Source organism: Salmo trutta, chromosome 16, assembly GCF_901001165.1.
Source record: "Salmo trutta chromosome 16, fSalTru1.1, whole genome shotgun sequence".
In the NCBI taxonomy this organism is placed as follows: Eukaryota; Metazoa; Chordata; class Actinopteri; order Salmoniformes; family Salmonidae; genus Salmo; species Salmo trutta.
The window spans coordinates 6649833-6665281 of record NC_042972.1 but is presented as its reverse complement, the minus strand read 5'-3'; the positions used below and the strand labels follow the sequence as shown (position 1 = coordinate 6665281).

General features: G+C 41.0%; 1 non-coding gene across 1 annotated transcript; it reads right to left on the bottom strand.

Annotated features, from left to right (window-relative positions):
• trnaa-ugc (transfer RNA alanine (anticodon UGC)) lies at nt 1–73 on the bottom strand. Its single transcript has one exon. It is a non-coding gene; the product is annotated as a tRNA-Ala (tRNA).
• Nucleotides 74–15449: the final 15376 nt, after the last annotated feature.

Here is a 15449-nt window from a genome sequence, read left to right as displayed (position 1 = left end):
TGGGCCCCGTGGGAATCGAACCCACAACCCTGGCGTTGCAAACACCATGCTCTACCAACTGAGCCACAGGGCCACATAAAAACCTGCTATGAAACTGACTGTTAAAACTGTTAAGGCTCCATGGATAAACTGTTTGGTTGAAAGAGATGGGTGAATAATAAGTCTGGGTGCTGACTTTCTGCAAACTGATCAATTATGTGACTAAACTCAACAAAAAGAAGAACTTATATTATGAAGCCACGATCAATGACATACTGTAAAGAATGATGGAAAAAAACTTGAGTACTTTATTAAATGAAATGAAGGGCAGAAAGACAAATTCAACTGCATCTTTCATCAAATCAGATGGCTTATTTATCACAAAACAATTTGATCTTGGCATTTATTTCAATGATTACTTCATTGGCAAAAGTGGGCAAACTTAAGCAGGAAATGCCAACAACGAAGAGTGAGCCATCATACTAATGAATAAATACAACTAATAATGAAAGAATAGAGTTAGTGTGGGACAGGTGGAAAAATTATTGCTATTGATCAATAATGACAAACCACCTGGCATTGAATACTTTCAGTACCTTAGTAAAGTATTCAGACCCATTAACTTCTTCCACATTTTGTTATGTTATAGCCTCATTCTAAAATTAATTTAATCACTTTTTTTTCTCATCAATCTACAAACAATACCCCATAATGACAAAGCAAAAATAGGTTTTTACAAATGTTTGCAAATGTATTACAAATAACAAACAGAAAATCACATTTACATAAGTATTTAGACCCTTTACTCAGTACTTTGTTGAAGCACCTTTGGCAGCGATTACAGCCTTGAGTCTTCTTGGGTATGACGCTACAAGCTTGACACACCTGTATTTGGGGAGTTTCTCCCATTCTTCTCTGCAGATCCTCTCAAGCTCTGTCAGGTTGTATGGGGAGTGTTACTGCACAGCTATTTTCAGGTCTCTCCAGAGATGTTCAATCGGTTTCAAGTCCAGGCTCTGGATGGGCCACTCAAGAACATTTAGAGACTTGTCCCGAAGACACTCCTGCGTTGTCTTGACTTTGTGCTTAGGGTTGTTGTCCTGTTGGAAGGTGACCCTTCGCCCCAGTCTGAGGTCCTGAGCGCTCTGGAGCAGGTTTTCATCAAGGATCTCCTTGTACTTTGTTCCAAACGGGCTGTCATGTGCCTTTTTATTGAGCAGTGGCTTCCGTCTGGCCACTCTACCATAATGGCCTGATTGGTGGAGTACTGCAGAGATGGTTGTCCTTCTGGAAGTTTCTCCCATCTTCTCCCATCTTCTCTTGAGCAACTCTAGAGCTTTGTCCGATTGACCATCGGGTTCTTAGTCACCTCCCTGACCAAGGCGATTCTCCCCGATTGCTCAGTTTGGCCGGGTGGCCAGCTCTAGGAAGAGTCTTGGTGGTTCCACACCTCTTCCATTTAAGAATGATGGAGGCCACTGTGTTCTTGAGGACCTTCAACGCTGCAGACATTTCTTGGTACCCTTCCCCAGATCTGTGCCTCGACACAATCCTATCTCGGAGCTCTACTGACAATTCCCTCAACCTCATCGCTTTGTTTTTGCTCTGACATGCACTGTCAACTGTGGGCTATAATATAGACATGTGTGTGCCTTTCCAAATCATGTCCAATCAATTCAATTTACCACAGGTGGATTCCAATCAAGTTGTAGAAACATCTCAAGTATGATCAATCGAAACAGGATGAACCTGAGCTCAATTTTGAGTCTCATAGCAAATAGTCTGAATACTTATGTGAATAAGGTATTTCTGTTTTATTTTGTATAAATTTGATTAAACTTCAAAAAACCTGTTTGCTTTGTCATTATTGGGTATTGTGTGTAGATTTTTTCCATATCACTTTTATTTAATCCATTTTAGAAAAAGGCTGTAACGTAACAAAATTTGAAAAAAGTAAAGTGGTCTGATTACTTTCCGAATGCACTGCATACAGCTAATGAAGTCACTGAAACCCTTACAAAGGAGTTGCAGTCAGTTGTAATGGGTGGCCAGTAATAAACTGGTCCTGATCATCTCTAAAACTAAGAGCATTGTATTTGGTTCAAATCATTCCCTAATCTCTAGATCTCAGCTGTATCTGGTAATGAATGGTGTTGAAGTTGAACAAAATGAGGAGATTAAATTACTTTAGATTGTAAACTGTCAAAACATACAGATTCAATGGTTGTAAAGATGGGGAGAGGTCTGTCTATAATAAAGAGATGTTCTGTTTTTTGACACCCCACTCCACAAAGCGAGTCCTGCAGGCTCTAGTTTAGTCTAATCTTGATTATTGTCCAGTCATGTGGCCCAGTGCTGCAAAGAAAGGCCTAGTTAAGCTGCAGCTGGCCCAGAACAGAGCGGCACATCTTGCTCTTCATTGTAATCAGAGTACTAATAGAAATACTATGCATACCAGTCTCTCTTGACTAAGAGTTGAGGAGAGACTGATTGCATCACTTCTTATTTTTATAAGAATTTTCAATGTGTTGAAAATGTCACTTTTGTTTTTGCATTGTCAACTTATGCACAGCTCTGACACATACACTTACCCCACCAGACCTGTCACCAGGGGTCGATTCACAGTCCGCAAATCCAGAACAAATTCAAGAAAATGTACAGTATTACATAGAGCCATTATTGAATGGAACTTCCTTTCACCTCATATTGTTCAAATGAACAACAAACCTGGTTTCAAAAAACAGCTAAAGCAACACCCCAAGGACATAGATAGTTTGTGTGTATGTATTGATATGTAGGATATGTGTGCCGTTTTTAAATGCATGTTTTTCTGTTCTGTCCTTGAGCTTTTCTTGTCTATTAATGTTCTGTAAAATGTCATGTTTCATGTTTTGTGTGGACCCCAGGAAGAGTAGCTTTGTCTTTCGCAACAGTTTATGGGGATCCTAATAAAATACAAAAAATACCAATTACCAATGGTGGCTAGCTTTATACCACTCCAGCCAATGCTTGGCCATGGAAACCCATTTCATAAAGCTCCTGACGAACAGTTATTGTGCTGACATTGCTTCCAGAGGCTGTTTGGAACTCGGTAATGAGTGTTGCAACAGAGGAAAAACTATTTTTACGTGCTACGTACTTCAGCACTCGGCGATCCCGTTCAGTGAGCTTGTTGTGGCCTACCATTTCACGGCTTAGCCATTGTTGCTCATACACCTTTCCACTTCACAATAACAGCACTTACAGTTGACTGGGGGCAGCTCTAGCAGGGCAGAAATTGACGAACTGACTTGTTGGAAAGGTGGCATCTTATGATGGTGCCACGTTGAAAGTCACTGAGCTCTTCAGTATGGAGATCGCATGACCGCGTGCTTGATTTTATACACCTGTCAGCAAGGGGTGAGGCTGAAATAGTCGAATCCACTAATTTGAAAGGGTGTCCACATACTTTTGTATATGTAGTGTTTTTAGCACCTACCTATTGCTAGTTACTCATTCTAAAACTGGGTATCAGTCATTTATTTTATTGTCATAGCTGACTGGTATACTGTTGCAGTGTATACACACAGGCTTAATTCAATGTCGTTACAGGTCATTAGAAAAAACAGAAAGCTATAATGGCCCAAGCCAGCTGCCCTGCGGTAGACTACAGTCAATTTATTTATGGATAGCAACACATTTTTCACCTCTTCCCCCTCACTTCTCTGAGGAATAGATTCCCACTGGCTAGTGTTAAGGTTGGGTGTGGACATGTAGCTAGGGTTAAAGTTAGTTTATGCCTCAATGAAGGATGGAGCCGAGTTCACTTTTTTACCTAGAATTTCATTTAAAGTACTCCAGTGCTTTTTACGACCATTCTTTATACTGTATCATGTATCTTTATTCCATAGTATGTTTTTTTTGTTGTTCTTTAACTAAGTGATTTCTCAATGTTCGCTGTGTTTTCAGACTTATTTGTTTTTACATCTCAGCCATACAGTTTTTCAATTCATCATCAATCCATGGGGATTTGGCAATTCTAAAAGTACATTTATTTATGGTCGCATGTTGATATCAATTAGGGGAAAATATCTAATGACAGCCAATAAATATTGATGCCAAGGGGCTGTGGGACAGACTGGTTGGTATTGAAAGGGCTTGCTGTGGAACAGACTGGTCGGTATTGAAAGGGCTTGCTGTGGAACAGACTGGTCGGTATTGAAAGGGCTTGCTGTGGAACAGACTGGTCGGTATTGAAAGGGCTTGCTGTGGAACAGACTGGTCGGTATTGAAAGGGCTTGCTGTGGAACAGACTGGTCGGTATTGAAAGGGCTTGCTGTGGAACAGACTGGTCGGTATTGAAAGGGCTTGCTGTGGAACAGACTGGTCGGTATTGAAAGGGCTTGCTGTGGAACAGACTGGTCGGTATTGAAAGGGCTTGCTGTGGAACAGTCTGGTTGGTATTGAAAGGGCTTGCTGTGGAACAGACTGGTTGGTATTGAAAGGGCTTGCTGGATCTTAACATAAACAACATATGCATCTGTGATGGGGAATCAAACAGTAAAAAAATAAGTTGTACATATAAAGAAAGGGTTTGCTGATCAGATTTGAAGACGGCTGAAAAACAGAAGTTGTGTATTCTTTATACAAGTGGGACACATTCTATAGCTGAGGTATTATGTAACAAGAAAAAAAAAGCGAATAAAAGCCAATGGTAGTCCTTTCCAAAGCCTGGTGTGGGAGTATGGAAGCCACACTGAATTATCCCAAAAAGAGCAAATCTTATGAGGGGGTGACAGTCTCAGAAAACCATGAACCGCACGTCTTCACCAAGCCTTATGGAAACCTCTTATCTAGACGAGATAATGTGCTTATTTTCTATACGCTTACATAAACACACCATAAACAGTCCACAGTAGGTGTTGAAATGTACTGTCATCTGTAGAGGAATGGTTTCACCTAGAAAATATCCCACTTTGGAAAGTACATGCAGTAGTAATTTAGGCTGAAAGTCTGTTGGTATTCTTCCTAATCTCGGTTAACACAGAACAAATATCTTGCGTAATTTGGTCAGCTGTGTGATTTACACACAAAATCTGTCCATGAGAGATTACATTTTCCTGATGTGTCCGAAGTGGAAATAATAGTTTAATTTCAGGCTATAGAGATTCACTGATCTCCTTACAACAACAACAAAAACAAAACCCTGAAAATCCCACCTTCCTCTTAAAACAAAAAAATGAGAGACCTCAGAGTTGCCAGGACAAATCATTTTTACGCCACTTCAATACAGCTGTGACCAGAAGTGATTTTTGTAGCAGGTTAGAAGAGCATTTTTGCTAACCCCAACCCTTTTTCTAACCTTAAACCTCAGTCTCCTAACCTGCTATGTTAATTACCCTAAAATGCTGGGTAAGTTCTCCTAACATGCTATGGAAAACAGCTGTATCGATGTGGTGTGAAAAGAGTGTTACTCCTATAGAGATAGATAGAGCACTCTTCTTTTTTCTTTTTTTCTGTGACTGCATAGGCAGTGCCATTGAGGCAATCTCCATTTTGAAGTAGTAATTTTTCTTCTTCCTGATTGGCTGATCCTTCCTGATAACCCGGTTGGACATGACTCCAACAGGGTCACCAGGAGGGATCAGCTAATGAAGTTGGAAGTCCGACCCAGTTGACTACATTAAAAATGGTAGAAGCCCTCGATGGCCCTGCCCATACTAATATAGCCTTTTGGCCACTAGAGGCCTCTATAATTCTCTATGGTTTCTCAAGAATTGCCTCCTCTGTGCCATATTTTCCTGTTCCTGGTTTCGGTTCATAGAGCCTCTCTGTAACTAGAGTGCTGAATGCTGTGGAAATGAATTGGAGGAGGGATATGCTTAAGTTCTGCTTCTATCACTGACCTTTATGTACTGTGCTTTGTATTCAGTGGAGCGGAACGGAGTAAATGGAATGGCATCAAACCATGTGTTTGATGTATTTGATACCATTCCACTGATTCCTCTCCAGCCACTACCACGAGCCTGTCCTCCCCAGTTAAGGTGCCACCAACCTCCTGTGGTTGTATGCTGTTCAAAGGATCATCCCTGGACTCTGGTGTTACTTTCTCAAAACGTCTTTTACCATAGCTGCCAGGGTGGATGCGATTTACACACACACACACACACACACACACACACACACACACACACACACACACACACACACACACACACACACACACACACACACACACACACACACAAAACCTCTGGTATGTATTATTTTCCCAGTTGCTTTAGAATATGTAGGGCATAGAAATGAGGGCAGCATGCAATTCATATCGGAAGTTTAACATGGCCTTGGCTCACAGAGGAGAATTTTTTATTTCCCAAAGCAACATTTCCCAAAGCAAATATCTCACCACTCACTGCACTGCAGAAATCTTCAAGGCATTTTGTGACATAAAAGCAAGTGTGAGCTTTAAAAAGAATAACTAGTCACACAAACCACAAAAATCAAATATACTGAACAAAAATATAAACGCAACAAAGTGTTGGACCCGTGTTTAATGAGCTAAAATAAAAGATCCCAGAAATGTTCCATACGCACAAAAAGCTTATTTTTCTCAAATTTTGTGAACAAATTTGTTTACATCCCTTTTAGTGAGCATTTCTCCTTTGCCAAGATTATTCATCCACCTCACAGTGGCATATCAAGAAGCTGATTAAACAGCACGATCATTACACAGGTGCACCTTGTGCTGGGGACAATAAAAGTCCACTATAAAATGTGCAATTTTGTTACACAACACAATGCCACAGATGTCTTAAGTATCGAGGGAGTGTGCAACTGGCATGCTGTCTGCAGGAATGTCCACCAGAGCTGTTTCCAGAGAATTTAATGTTCATTTCTCTACCATAAGCCGCCTCCAACGACATTTTAGAGAATTTGGCAGTACGTTCAACCCGGCCTCACAACCGCAGACCACGTGTTGACATGCCGACTGCACGAATGTAGCTGCTTCCGGCCTCCAGCCAGTGGCTGCATGTGAAGTGACTACTGTCACTGTTGTCATTACAAGCCAACTTTAAACGCTGATGACAATCAACAGGCTATAGTCAATATTTGTTCCTGTGAGAAAAGAATGAGAAAGATTATATATAAAAAGTGATCATTATATGTTTGTTTATACAATAGAAACTTATTGGAGAAATTACTCACAGAAAATAAAGACTCACGCTTCACTGATTTGTCGTAATGCTTTAAACTACAAAATCATTCAACTCTAAAAGTAGTTTCAATTGAAAACGCAGAAATATGTCTGGTATTAAAGATAAGCAGTAAAAAAGATAGCGAAACTGTTGCTGTTCTTCAGAATGCGTCGGAAGCCTGTGGTTCCTTCCTGCCTCCAGGCAGTGAGTGCATGTGATGTGAAGTGACTGGTGTTGCTCCGTCATCATCTCTGAAGATACTCTGTCTGTGAGGTCCACCATTCATCACCTGGCGGAGCAGGACATCTGGGTGCTCCGGCGACATTGTGTTTATGCAACTTAAAGAGCTCTACGCTCCAGTGCTACAGTGATGAATGGCCTGCTGCAGCAAAACAGATGATGTGAGCAGCCAGTGGGAGGATAGGAGAATAGACTGGCTAGCTATAGGAATGGATAGGAAGAGGCCACTGCATCACAGGTATAGGCTAGCTAGAGGAATGGATGGGATGAGGTCACTGCGTCAGGGGTATAGGCTAGCTAGAGGAATGGATGGGATGAGGCCACTGCATCAGGGGTATAGGCTAGCTAGAGGAATGGATGGGATGAGGCCACTGTATCAGGGGTATAGGCTAGCTAGAGGAATGGATGGGATGAGGCCACTGCATCAGGGGCATAGGCTAGCTAGAGGAATGGATGGGATGAGGTCACTGCGTCAGGGGTATAGGCTAGCTAGAGGAACGGATGGGTGAGGCCACTTTATCACGGGTACAGGCTAGCTAGAGGAATGGATGGGATGAGGCCACTGTATCAGGGGTATAGGCTAGCTAGAGGAATGGATGTGATGAGGCCACTGTATCAGGGGTATAGGCCAACTAGAGGAATGGATGGGATGAGGCCACTGCATCAGGGGCATCGGCTAGCTAGAGGAATGGATGGGATGAGGCCACTGCATCAGGGGTATAGGCTAGCTAGAGGAATGGATGGGATGAGGCCACTGCATCAGGGGTATAGGCTAGCTAGTCCTTACAAGTCTATTGATGCACCCATGTGTCAATTTAATGAACATAATACAAAAATCCACATCACAATCGGTCAGTTTAAGCTAGAGATATCTGTTTTGTATGTGCTGTGTCTCAATCCACTTCATCTGCCTATGTCGGCTTTCCACATCTGCGGTGGAAAGTGGCAGAGCTACAGTACTGTTTTTCAGACCAGGAGATTTCCCGAAAATCGTTCTTCTCACGAAAATGTCTGTAGCGTCCGCATGGCCAAGTTTGTATATTCCTTCTTGTGAATCTGCGTTGGTTTGTGGCAGACGTCTTATTTATTTTGCTGGCCAATAACACCAATTCCTATAGAAAACTGAGCCAGCTTTGAAACTCTTGTTAGACCAAAATGAAATAACAATACAAAATCCTTTATTAGAGTTAATGCAAAAGCCTGTGTGTGATGAAATGCCAGTCAGTAAAATAGCACGGCGTCCATCCCAAAATAACACCCTCTTCCCTATTTGCCCTGGTCAAAAGTAGCCCACTATAAAGGGAATAGGGTGCCATTTGGGATGTAGGTGTAGAGTGTGTGTCTCTCATAATCTTCCTTCTATACCATGGAATCCCCTCTCATCCCTTTACAAGTAAATGAAGAGGCCAAGTGCAACGTACAAGCCCAGAATCAGTCACAAATAGTACCCTATTCCCTATACAGTAAACTACTTTTGACCAGGGTTCTGCAGAGAAGAGAGTGCCATTTGGAACACAGACGCACACAATCCCAGTCAGACAGGTTAATAACATGCCTTTGGCTAGCTCAAATTGTGTTCTATTGACACCTGCTATCTGCCTCAAGATAGAAGCCAAAGACCTCATCAGACAACAAGATAGGCTCCAGGAGGTAAATGCTGTGGCTCTCTCTCTCTCTCTTTAGAGGTAATGTTGACCATGTTGGTCATGATTCCTGGGCTTGTTTAGCCTATCTCTCTCTCTCTCTCTCCTTAGAAGTGATGTTGACCATGTTAGTGATGATTTCTGGGCTTGTTTAGCCTCTCTCTCTCTCTCTCTTTAGAAGTGTTGTTGACCATGTTAATCATGATTCCTGGGCTTGTTTAGCCTCTCTCTCTCTCTCTTTAGAAGTGTTGTTGACCATGTTAGTCATGATTCCTGGGCTTGTTTAGCCTATCTCTCTCTCTCTTTAGAAGTGTTGTTGACCATGTTAGTCATGATTCCTGGGCTTGTTTAGCCTCTCTCTCTCTCTCTTTAGAAGTGTTGTTGACCATGTTAATCATGATTCCTGGGCTTGTTTTGTTCACTTTTGTTCTATGTCTTCTTTTTGTTCTTTCCACTTGACCCATATGGAAAACTAATGAATTAGAATATATGTACAGTACCTAGTCAAAAGTTTGGCCACAGCTACTCATTCTCGGGTTTTCTTTATTTTTAATATTTTCTACTTTGCAAAATAATAGTGAACTCATCAAAACTATGAAATAACACATGGAATCATGTAGTAACCAAAAAAGTGTTATTTTATATTTTACATTCTTCAAAGTAGCTACCATATACCTTGATGACAGCTTTGCACACTCTTGGCCTTCTCTCAACCAGCTTCATGAGGTAGTCACCTGGAATGAATTTCAATGAACAGGTGTGCCTTGTTAAAAGTTAATTTGTGGAATTTCATAAATTCTTCATGCGTTTGAGCCCATCAGTTGTGTTGTGACAAGGCATGGGTGATATACAGAAGATAGCCATATTTGGTAAAAGACCAAGTCCATATTATATCAAAAACAGCTCAAATAAAAGAGAAACAACAGTCCATCATTACTTTAAGACATGAAGGTCAGTCAATGCGGAAAATTTCAAGAACTTTGAAAGTTTCTTCAAGTGCAGTTGCAAAAACCATCAAGCGCTATGATGAAACTGTCTCTCACAAGGACAGAAACAGGAAAGGAAGACGCAGAGTTACCTCTGCGGCAGAGGACAAGTTCATTCGAGTTACCAGCCTCAGATTGCAGCGCAAATAAATTCTTCACAGAGTTCAAGTGACAGACACATCTCAACATCAACTGTTCAGAGGAGACTGACAGAATCAGGCCTTCATGGTTGAATTGCTGCAAAGAAACCTCTACTAAAGGACACAAATAATAAGAAGAGACTTGCTTGGGCCAAGAAAAAACAAGAAATGGTCCTGTGGAAATCTGTCCTTTGTTCTGATGAGTCCAAATCTGAGATTTTTGGTTCCAATTTCTGTGTCTTTGTGAGACGCATAGTAGGTGAACAGAAGATATCCACATGTGTGGTTCCCACCATGAAGCATGGGAAAGGGGGGTACCTAGTCAGTTGTCCAACTGAATGTAATCAACTGAAATGTGTCTTCCACATTTAACCCAATCCCTCTGAATCAGAGTGGTGCCCAGGGAACAGTGGGTTAACTGCCTTGCTCAGGGGTAGAACAACATATTTTTACATTATCAACTCAAGTATTAGTTAACTGCCTTGTTCAGGGGCAGAACGACAGATTTTTACCTTGTCATATTAGGGATTCAATCCAGCAACCTTCTGGTTAGTGGCCCAACGCTCTAACCACATGGTGTGGGGGTGCTTTGCTGGTGACACTGTCTGTGATTTATTTAGAATTCAAGGCACACCTAACCAGCATGGCTACCACAGCATTCTGCAGTGATACGCCATCCCATCTGGTTTGCGCTTAGTCCCACTCTCATTTGTTTTTCAACAGGACAATGACCAAACACACCTCCAGGCTGTGTTAGGGCTATTTGACCAAGAAGGAGAGTGATAGAGTGCTGCATCAGATGACCTGGCCTCCGCAATCACCCGACCTCAACCCAATTGAGATGGTTTGGGATGAGTTGGACAACAGAGTGAAGGAAAAAACAGCCAACAAGTGCTCAGCATATGTGGGAACTCCTTCAAGACTGTAGAAAAGCATTCTAGGTGAAGATGGTTAAGAAAATGCCAAGAGTGTGCAAAGCTGTCATCAAGGTAAGTGTGTGGCTACTTTGAAGAATCTAAAATCTAAAATAGATTTTAATTTGTTTAACACATTTTTGATTACTACATGATTCTATATGTGTTATTTCATAGTTTTGATATATTCACTATTATTATATAATATATAAAATAGTAAAAATAAAGAAAAACCCTTGTATGAGTAGGTGTGTCCAAACTTTTGACTGGTACTGTATAGATACATTAATAGAAAGTGAATCAAGTAAAAGTGAAAGTCACCCAGTAAAATACTACTTCAGTAAAAGTCTAAACAACAATAGACATAATTTACAAACTATGCATTTGTGTTTTGTGAGACCACAAGATCAGAGGCAGTAGCGATGACCAGAGATGTTCTCTTGATTAGTGTGTGAATTTGACCATTTTCCTGTCCTGCTAAGCATTCAAATTGTATCGAGTGCTTTTAGCTGTCAGGGAAAATACATATTGGAAAAAAGTACATTATTTTCATTAGGAATGTAATGAAGTAAAAGTGAAAGTTGTCAAAGAAATCTCAATAGTAAGGTAATGTAAAGATACATCCAAAAAAGTGCTTAAGTTGTACTTCAAAGTATAATTACTTAATTAAGTACTTTATGCCACTGATCACTAAACTATGCTATAATTTCAAATTATCAATACACTATGTATCACTAGACTACTGGCAGTCCAGCAGAGAGAACTTGGAGGGTACTCAGTTGTTTGTCTTCCTTTTCACATCCCTGCAGCTGTTTCAGCCCACAGACTGTGAATCTAGTGGAAGAAACAGAGGCAGACCAAGATAGAAAATCCAACATATCTCACAGCGCCTTCCAGCCCATTGAAGATCTAAGTGAAGTGTTGATCGGAAAGTGGTGTGTGGTAGAGTATGATCAGGATGTTTACCCTGGCATCGTTCAAGAAACTCACGCAGAGAGTGGTGCTGTGTGAAAACTAAGAGTCGCGTTGGCCTCAACCGTTTTTTTGGGGGGGCCGATGAGAGATGACATCAGACGGTACAGACCACAGCATGATGCCTTGGTCTGGGAGGAACATAGATCTCTTTCTAAGCCTTAGATACACTTGGAAAGTCACTATACAGTACATACAAAGCAGGACATAAAATCATACATTAAATAAAATGTGCAGCTCTCAATTAACTCTTCCCTCAATATATAGGGGCTAGAAGTTTTAGATGTTGCATCTAAGTGTGACTAATGACTAATGAATCAATGACTAAACATTGTTCTCATGTTGAAAAAGTTTCAGTGTTTTGGAATCTTACTTTGTCTTATATTAATTCAATGTTTAACAATAGTTGTTGTTCAAAATGTTTGCAACAAAATATTGTTTTCATACGTTTCTTTTTTTTACAGAGATTTAATTTTCACCACACCTTGTTATTTCCATCACAACCCATATTTTTGAGGTAAATATTATGTATAATTTCCATTGATTTGTTTGGATAGGGAAATTATATGGTTGTTATCATAATCTCACAAAAAGGTTGGATGGAAATGTCTTATTTTTCAAGATAAATAAATAGTTTTAGCTGTCACCAAGGCAGGTTTATACATGCAGGCTTTGAATTGCATTATTAACATTAATCACTTAAAATAATATTCAATACAAGTTCATGTACAAATGTATAACAAATGTGTTATAAATAAAATGTATGATATTTCATTTTCAACTAAAATGGATGTTTAATGACGTGATGGCTCTCTGTCTCGTTTGTCTATGGCTCTCTGGGAAAAATGACAAAAAAATATATAAATTCCTGAATAGTACGATCACATACATTATCAGATATTGTTTCTAGACAAATCAAAGACAATTAGAATACTGATAAAATGGTGTTTTAATATCTGAAATCTTGCTGGACCAAGGGGCCCGCAGTTGCACAATCACCCGCATAATTTGACTACATCATAGAATATGCAAAAAGTCTGTTTAGTTGGTGCCATCGATTTGAGTAATCCACTCGTTCAACATGCAGGGAAAGGAATCCTAAAATCTACTCATAAACTTTGTTTCAACAAGTCAAAATACGTTTCTATTTACTCCTCAGATACCCTAAAATGTAATCAAACTATAATATTTCTTATGGAAATAAGTATGTTCAATAGGAAACCGATTTTAGCAGGTGTGTTCTGTCTTCATCTCGCGTGCATACACTCATTTCCCCCTACTAAAACTGTTATTTATTATACGTTTTGGAAGGTACAAGCCGGAAACCTTGAACATAGACTGCTGGAAGCAATATGAATTGCATCCTGGGAGCTAGAATTCAGTATGCCCTTATACTTTCCATTGTAAGAGCATTGGCTCTCAAACAAAAAAAAAAAAACATTTTGGTAGTTCTTCTTTGGATTTTCTCCTACCGTATCTATTGTGTTATATTTTACTACATTTTTTAAAACATTTCTATAAAGTTCAAAGTGTTTTCTTTCCAATGGTGCCAATTATACGCATGTCCTGGCTTCAGGGCCTGAGAAACAGGCGGTTTACTTTGGGCACGTCAGTCAGGCGGAAATTGAAAAAAAGGGGCCTAGCCCTATGAAGCCATTTTGTCACAACTTTGGAAGTATGCTTGGGGTCATTGTCTATTTGGAAGACCAATGTGCAACCAAGCTTTAACTTCCTGACTGATGTCTTGAGATGTTGCTAAAATCTTCCTTCCTCATGCTACCATCTATTTTGTGAATTGCACCAGTCCCACCTGCAGCAAAGCACCCCCACAACATGATGCTGCCCATGCTTCACGGTTGGGATGGAGTTCTTCGGCTTGCAAGCATCCACCTTTTTTCTCAAAACATAACTATGGTCATTATGAGCCAAACAGTTCTATTTATGTTTCATCAGACCAGAGGACATTTCTTCAAAAAGTACGATCTTTGTCCCCATATGCAGTTGCAAACCGTAGTCTGGCTTTTTTTACGGCGGTTTTGGAGCAGTGGCTCCTTCCTTGCTGAGCGGCCTTTCGGGTTATGTTGATATAGGACCCGTTTTACTGTGGATATAGATACTTTTGTACCTGGTTCCTCCAGCATCTTCACTAGGTCTTTTGCTGTTGTTCTGGGATTGATTTTCACTTCTCGCACCAAAGTACATTCATCTCTAGGAGACAGAACGTGTCTCCTTCCTGTGCGGTACGATGGATGTGTAGTCCCATGGTGTTTATACTTGCGTACTATTGTTTGTACAGATGAACGTGGTACCTTCAGGAGTTTGGAAATTGCTCCCAAGGATAAACCAGACTTGTGGAGGTCTGAGGTCTTGGCTGAATTATTTAGATTTTCCCATGATGTCAAGCAAAGTGATACTGAGTTTGAAGGTAAGCGTTGAAATACATCCACAGGTACACCTCCAATTGACTTAAATGATGTCAATTAGCCTATCAGAAGCTTCTAAAGCCATGTGTCACGTCCTGGCCAGTATAAGGGTTAATTGTTATTGTAGTTTGGTCAGGACGTGGCAGAGGGTATTTGTTGTATGTGGTTCGGGGTGGTGTGTTTGTTGTAGGGGATTTGATTTATGTATTCCGGGGGTTTTTGGGCACTGTTCCTTGTTTATGTATTTCTATGTTGATCTAGTTGGTTGTATGTCTATGTTTGGTTAATTGGGGTTGGGACTCTCAATTGAAGGCAGGTGTTGTCTATTTGCCTTTGATTGAGAGTCCCATATATTAGGGTGTGTTTGTCTTTTGTGGGAGATTGTTTGTGAGCACTGCGTTATTGAGCCTGCTACACTGATGTGAGTCGTGAGTATCATTTATTGTTTTGTTTTTTCGGTGGATGCTTTACTCTTTTTTTGTGAATTAAAAGAATGAGTATCCATATACCTGCTGCATTTTGGTCTTCCCTGCAACACCACGACATAATTCGTGACAGAATCTCCCACCAAACTTGGACCAAGCAGCAGAGGAACGAGGAGGAAGGATGGACATGGACAGAAATAAGGTTGAGCGTTTCCAGGGCTATGGAGGAGTTTAGGAAACTCGAGGCAGCCCCAATAATTTTTTGGGGGGGGGCACAAGGGCAGTTTTGTGGGGCAAGAATGGAGACCTAGGCCAGCTCCCCGCACTAGCCCGAAGGTGCGTGTCTCCAGGCTGGCACGTCCAGTACCAGCCCCACGCACAAAGCTTTTAGTGCGTCAGTCCAGCCCCGCCAGTCAAGAGTCGCCAGAGCCGCCCGTCAGTCAAGAGTCGCCAGAGCCGCCCGTCAGTCAAGAGTCGCCAGAGCCGCCCGTCAGTCAAGAGTCGCCAGAGCCGCCCGTCAGTCAAGAGTCGCCAGAGCCGCCCGTCAGTCAA